We start from the raw sequence: 7246 nt of genomic DNA on the forward strand, positions 1-7246 counted from the left end.
TGCTTTTTATCATCGTGGTTAATATATGTATGTTATATATATTATTATTTTAATCGTCAGGACTCATGAGATTATGCTTTGTGAAAGCAATCTTTTCCACACCAAGCATCATGTTTTGTGATTTTTATAAACAGTACATTTTATATTTATCATGTTAATACAGTAATACCATCATATTTTTCAATATAAGATATTTTAATACATCTAATATTTGTTTTTAAATTTTTAGGAGTATAATAAATTAATAGGTGCAATAATTTGGTGCAACACACTAGTCAAATTATTTATATAAACGTCTGATTATATTTAAAAAAAAATTATTTATAAATTACAAATGAACAATTATAATTGGAATTTCTAATTTCTAATTTTTTTTTATATTTATATAATTTTGAGATTTTAAAGTCTTATAAATGTCATTATTGTTATATGTAATAATAGTATAATTAAACACTACATGTTTTAAATGGTTTGATGAAATCAATATACTTTTTTAACATTCGAATACAAGATGTTCTAATCAACTATAAAATGCAAAGTTGTAATATTTTTACGAAAAAAATCTATAAAAATCATACTTGTTCTACGGATATCTTCTACCATCTGCACAAAGCCGGCAGTTCAAATGACTGCTTAACACAGTAATAGAACACGTTCGTTCGTCCCACAGACGTCCATTTTCGTGCACTTATTCTAGACAGTATAAACGTCCATGTTTCGCAGGATATTTTTTCGTCTGGTTCCCAGATGTTTTCTAAAGCATATCTCGTAAAATCCAATTGCCCACTCATCGCAGCTTATCGGAAAGTGATCTCGTCCCACGGGCATCCGTTTCCATGTAAATAGTGCACGATTTCCAGTTGTCCGGTTAACACGGCTTACATGCACGAGACTTCAACCCAATGGTTTCCACTTTTGTTGGCATAGTGGTGATATTCCTTCTCATGGATTTCTATCCATGTACCTTATCTATATTCTAAATAAGCCATTTCCGTTCACATCTGTTTTCATGCAAAATCTTTAGATGATCCATATAGCCACCCATGTCGGCTCCCCAACACTCTGTTCTCGATCGCCGACTACCGTTATTGAATGCATACAGTAAACAATTCAAATGACCAAAGGCCACGTTCAGGTCACATTCCAAAGGAATTATCATTGACAGAGTGTGCAAGGAGCCCCTGATCGGGGCGTACTTGCTTCAAACAGTTTGCATGTCCTTGAAACGCTGCCTTCTCGCATATACTGACCATCAAATCGATGCTATTGGACAAATAAATTACGAACTGCACCTTGCAAACACCGGCTGCATAACGTTCTGCTCTTCAAAATCATCGATGAGTATTTTCGAATTCGAGATCCCGACAATCAATTTATAATAATTCTATCTCTTTTTTGTTGTGAATTACTGCATTTTACGTTAACTCCACTTGCTAGATATTGTTTTCTTGTTATTGTCTTCAACAGGGGTGTCATCTTGCGCCTACTGTAATTATAAAATTAAAACATACAATAATCAGCGTTGTCAAAATAATGCTGTATGAATTCTGCAGTTAAATATTTCGTCAACTTTTAAATTATTAATGAAATAAAACTAAAAACTGAGACACTAAAGAGTAGATACACTGTAAATACTAAATATCATAGTTTTATCAATAAATATGCGTATTCATCGGATAAACGTAATATTTTTATCCTACCATTGTATGAACTCACTTTATAATATAGTTTCCGTGAGCCAGTGTTTGAATAGGTATATACGGTCTTCTATGATAATAATCTTAACAGTCGTGGCAATGAGACTACGATCCCTGGAATCATCTGTAAGTCATCGTGTTGTGATTGGTCGGGTTGAATATCCGGTAAAATTTGCAGAATGACTTTGCCTCTGTGATGAACAGGAACATGAATAACTGCTTGTCAAATAAATCAATATAAATCTTACAAATAAATATTTGAAAAAAAAAATAATAAAAAATATTGTGTGAAACAAATTAAAAATATTAATATGTATGTTCGGTGAACATTTTCAAATGTCTGTCAAGTTTAGACCTGTAGCTAAACATCGAAGGACGTACAGTACACAGGGAACGAGCCAAATTGTAATTGTTTTAGTGCACAACTATATTACGTTTTACCGTGAACAACAAAGCGAATTGTTCTCATTTAAACATTTCAAGAATGTTAAAAATAAAAGCGAATAGACAGAAAATTTTAGTAAGACGTCAGCTTTGGATAACTAAAATATTATCTCCACATTTACTATCCGTGAGTGAATCGTGTAATATATTTAGAATTATTTTGGTTAACATTTTATTGAGTGAAATATTTTCTATGATTTAAAAGATTGGAAGCGAACGTGTCCAACCACCATAAACGATATGCACTCTACCAACGAATCTGACTTCGAGGTCATAATCAGGAGTCTGTACGTTATTCGTCTTGTAATATCGCATACCTGCTTGTACCAATGAATCGTGTACACCTTTAGGACATAGAAAAAAATATATATAATTTGTGTAAAAATAACTTATACATACCATTTTCGATAATTAGAATCATCTAATACTCTGATAATTTTTCCAGCTTCATCAAAGTTTGATAACTCTTCGGTGAGCCAATTTAATAGGAAATACAACCACGATGAAAGAAATTGACAATGGAACAAACGCATAATTCAGCCTGTCGAAAACGATAATATACCTCCCGTACAAAAAATATCTAGCATGTACCAATATAGTAAAAGCAGTAACTTACAACAAAAGAGATGGAACTATTGTAAATCGATTGTCGAAATATCAAGTTTGAAAATACTCATCGATGATTCTGATGAGTTGAACGATATACAACCCGTGTTTTTGAGGTGTGCACGTGATTAGTTTGTCCAATAGCATCAAAGTGACGGTCAGTAAATGCGAAAAAGCGGCGTTTCACTAACAAGCAAACGGTTTGAAGTTAGCTCGCAACGATCAGGGGCTACTGGCACTCTCCAACATTAATGATACCTTCAGAGTATGACGCGACATTGGATCATCTGAGTTACTTAACGTATGTGTTCAATGACGGACGACGGAAAACGTGAACAGCGTATTAGAGAGCCGACATGGGCGGCCATATGGACCGTCTAAAATTATCGCACGAAAGCGGTTGTCAACGAAAATTGCATATCAAAAATACAGATGAGGTACATGGACTTTTGAATTATCATCACTGTGCCAACAAAAATGGACAACATTGTGTTGGGTTGAAGTCTCGTGCATGTAAGCTGCGTTAAGAAGACAATTAGAAATCGTGCAATATTTCCATGGAAACGGATGCCCGTGGGACGAGATCACTTTGCAATACGCTGCGATGAGTGGCAACTTGATTGTTTGAGACATACTCCAGAAAATACTTGGAAACCAGACGAAAAACATCCTGCGATACATGGACATTCGTAGTGTCTAAAATGAGTGCACGAAAATGAATTTGTGTGGGACCGAGGAACGTGTTCTAGTAGTGCGTTAGGCGGCCATTTGGACTGCCGACTTTGTGCAGATGATAGAAGATATCCGTGGATAAAGGGCTATTGCAATACACCAAGTGCATTGGGCGATGGGGACGCCACTTTCCCTACGCCACAGAGGTCAAGGCCCCTGGTTCTTTAAACCCCGTAACCACCGGCAGGCCTATGAACATGCCGAAAGTCTGCATTGTCCATAAATATCCGCATTTGATGCGCATGAGACTTCCTCATGGACTCTCAAGTGGTCCAATGTCCTGCTGACGTTGGTAAAGGCGGCGATGTTAGAGTATTCGCCAATTTATTTATTAGTCTACTGCACAAAATGATGTTCCATTGTGGGTTCATTCTCTTTACTAAACCACCGTCTGAGAAACACTCTGTGCTGCTCATATCGCACTAGTCTCAAATGCAGTCCTTACGACTAAATACCTTAGCGAACCTTACTATCCCCGACCATTTAAAAATCAGGAATATGGCTATTGCTATCATAAATTGTGAGTTGATTATCTCCGTCACACATTTATAAATTTACTTCTACAGTCACTATTCACTGATATGTCTCCATCACTTGGTTCATCTTTTATATTTCTGTAAAACATTAATAACATTAAATTAAATTACATAATTCGATTAATAAATACTGTTTAAACTTACACAAATGGTGATATATTGCTTGTGGTAGACGACTGATGGAATAATTATAGATAAATCTTCGTTCTTATAAGCTTCTGGTCCTTGTAAAAGACCATTTATTTTGAATCCAATGCAATCCACTTATCAAACCGTGAATTCCATCCTGTATATTACTAGTATATCTATATATCTCGCTGGTGACAACAATATCTCGCCGGCGACCGAACAATGTGTTGGTGGGTAGGAGGGTGGGCAAGTAGGGTATACGATACACTGCGGGGTTTCGGGTTGCCGAAACACGTGCACTTCCACAACAACTAAGCAAGCAATAGTAAAATTGTTTTCCGGTGTCTTTACTATTTCAGTGGTTGATGGTTCTATTTAAATCATTGTTACCCTATTTAAACGTCTTTGATCCTCACTGTAATTTTTGATACAAAGAAATATTAACAATTAATTGATAGTACATTAAAAATTAGTTAGTTATGAAAATGAACAAGATGCAGACAAGCAAACAATTTTAATAAAGAAGTATTAAATTTCACTTTTAAATATTAATTATTACCTAATGTATTATTAATTAGAATTCGCATGGATTTTTCAATTAATTATTCGAAGGCGTCATAACTAATCAACTATGTACTTAAAAATGGTACGCTTATAAGACTATACATTTACTTTAAAAAATGTTGAAGTGGTGTACCATATAATGTTGTGCTTATTTGATTGATCCATAAAATACCAATATACTTTAAATATCAAAATTAATTGATACATCATTACATTTAAAATAAATAATTGTCTAAAGATCATGATTTTTGGTACATCGCCAGTTTCCCTAACCTAACCTTTTTTTTTTTTTTTTTTCGGGTTTGAATCGACGACCGGAAGGGAACCGCTTTCGCATTACTTCCTTCAAATTCGCATTACTTCCTTCATTCGCATTACTTCCTTCACTCGCATTACTTCCTTCAGTTCGCATTACTTCCTTCCTTCGCATTACTTCCTTCTCCCTAACCTAACCTAACCGGGAGCGTTCGCATCAACGCCCACTTTTCGTTCTACCGACTATAACTCGAGATGATGATAATAATAATAATAAACAGTGCGCACCAAAAATGATAATTGATAACTAATGTTATGATTTATTAATATTTTTATTATTTACCATTAATTAGGGCGCCTCTATATACTCTATGACCCACTGCCTAACCACGAAAGATATCAGTTAATGGAATATCCCATATGACCATTATACTAATACAGCGGTTCTCAAACTTTTTTCATTCACCTACTCCTAGCACTCTCTCACCACTCTATCACGTACCCCAAATATCAACTTAGAATATAAATAAACGAAAAATAATTTTTTCACGTACCCCAGGTTGGGAACCGCTGCTGTATAATGTATGTGATAATTCATTGTTCCGTCACTATTATGTATTTTAAGAAACTAAAAATTTGAATTATTTATGTCAATTGACATATAACTATACTTTATAATAATAATAATACAAATGTCAACATATTACATATGATAGTGTTTAGGTTATGGGATAAGGGTTAAAACTTGAATATTTTCAAAAGATTAATTTAAGGTTAAAGCAAGCTTAGTGTAAGACAAATGATACATACAACAAAAATAGATAATTTTGATGAGGCGTAGACCACAGGAACACAGTATACCCAATCATTGTTTCAAGCCATCTGATCGTCGTCTTAGTCATAATCATATTCACTCGCTTGGTCAGCTACCAAATTGACGAGAATACCGGTACGTTTTGAATAGCGTTGACCGGTTCACACGGTTAACAGATGATTAGTCAATAAAATAGGTGTTCGCTTACCCCATTATAGAACTACACGTTACGCAGTTTGTCACGAGGTTTGGCGTATCATTTAAAATAACCAGTGCTGTCATACGATTCATTTCTGTAAAACATTAACGACATTAAATTAAATTACATAATTCGATTAATAAATACTGTTTAAACTTACACAAATGGTGAAAATATTGCTTGTGATATACGTCCGATGGAGTAATCATAGATAAATCTTCGTTCTTATGAGCTTCTGGTCCTTGTACAAGACTTAGTCAGTATGTCGCTAAAAGTATCCGTCAGTCTCGAAGTTCTGGAAGACATGTCGAAAGTCTGCATCGTCCATTGCTATCCGCATTGAATGCACACGAGTCTTTCCAATGAACTCTCCAGTGGTCCATCGTCTTGCTGACATTGATAAAGGTGGCGACGCTCGGTTATTCGCCAACGAATTTATTAGTCTACTGCACAAACTGATGTTGCATTGTGAGTTAATTCTCTTTACTAAACCTCGGTCTGAGAAACACTCTTTGCCGCTCATATCGCACTAACCTAATATGCAGTCATTCCGAATAAACCCCAGAGCGAACCATACTATCCCCGACCGTTTAAAGTCAGAGGTAGGGCTATTGCAATACACCATGTGTATTGGGCGATGGGGACGCCACTTTCCCTACGCCACAGATCTCGGGGCTCCGTTTTCGGTAAACCCCGTAACGCTAAGTAAAGTGTTCCATGGGGGTTACTTTTACAATATTAAAATTTTTTAATTAAGTTATTTAATTAGTACATAAAACAAAGAATTAAAATCAAAACAAGAAGTAAACAAATATAATTGAGTATATAATAATAAAATTTAGTCTTTGAATAAATCTTTTAAGAGTATATTTATAGCAATTATTGAAAAAATATTCAACGGCTTACTCATAACAAGTTTACTCTAATCAGCTAATAATAGCACATCTATTGATCATGGTGTAAAAAGAATGTCACAACCTTTTTATACAATTTAAAAACCTATAAAATACGTGAACCAATGCTTATAATGTAGTTTGTAAATATATATAAATATTTTTTTTATAATAATATATACCTATATCAATATTCCAGTATTATATATAAATATGGTCTTCGAATATAACACTATGCTTCTTATCATCGTGGTTAATATATGTATGTTATATATATTATTATTTTAATCGTTATGACTCATGAGATATGCTTTGTGAAAGCAATCTTATTAGATTATATAATATTAGATTTTTTTAAAACGAATCAAAATTAAGTT

At 34.2% G+C, this 7246-nt stretch overlaps 1 long non-coding RNA gene across 2 annotated transcripts; it reads right to left on the minus strand.

The window, feature by feature from the left end:
• Window positions 1–320: 320 nt before the first annotated feature.
• LOC114129375 (uncharacterized) lies at window positions 321–6703 on the minus strand. Of its 2 annotated transcripts, XR_007603449.1 has the most exons (8): window positions 6511–6703; window positions 6137–6431; window positions 5774–6070; window positions 4160–4559; window positions 2758–4093; window positions 2541–2682; window positions 1717–1913; window positions 321–1486 (listed from the first exon to the last, which is right to left on the minus strand). It is a non-coding gene; the product is annotated as an uncharacterized LOC114129375 (long non-coding RNA). The 2 variants fall into 2 exon arrangements; XR_003592831.2 differs by having other exon boundaries at window positions 322–1486; window positions 6137–6700.
• Between the last annotated feature and the right edge of the window lie 543 nt (window positions 6704–7246).

Source organism: Aphis gossypii, chromosome 1, assembly GCF_020184175.1.
Source record: "Aphis gossypii isolate Hap1 chromosome 1, ASM2018417v2, whole genome shotgun sequence".
NCBI classification, from domain to species: Eukaryota; Metazoa; Arthropoda; class Insecta; order Hemiptera; family Aphididae; genus Aphis; species Aphis gossypii.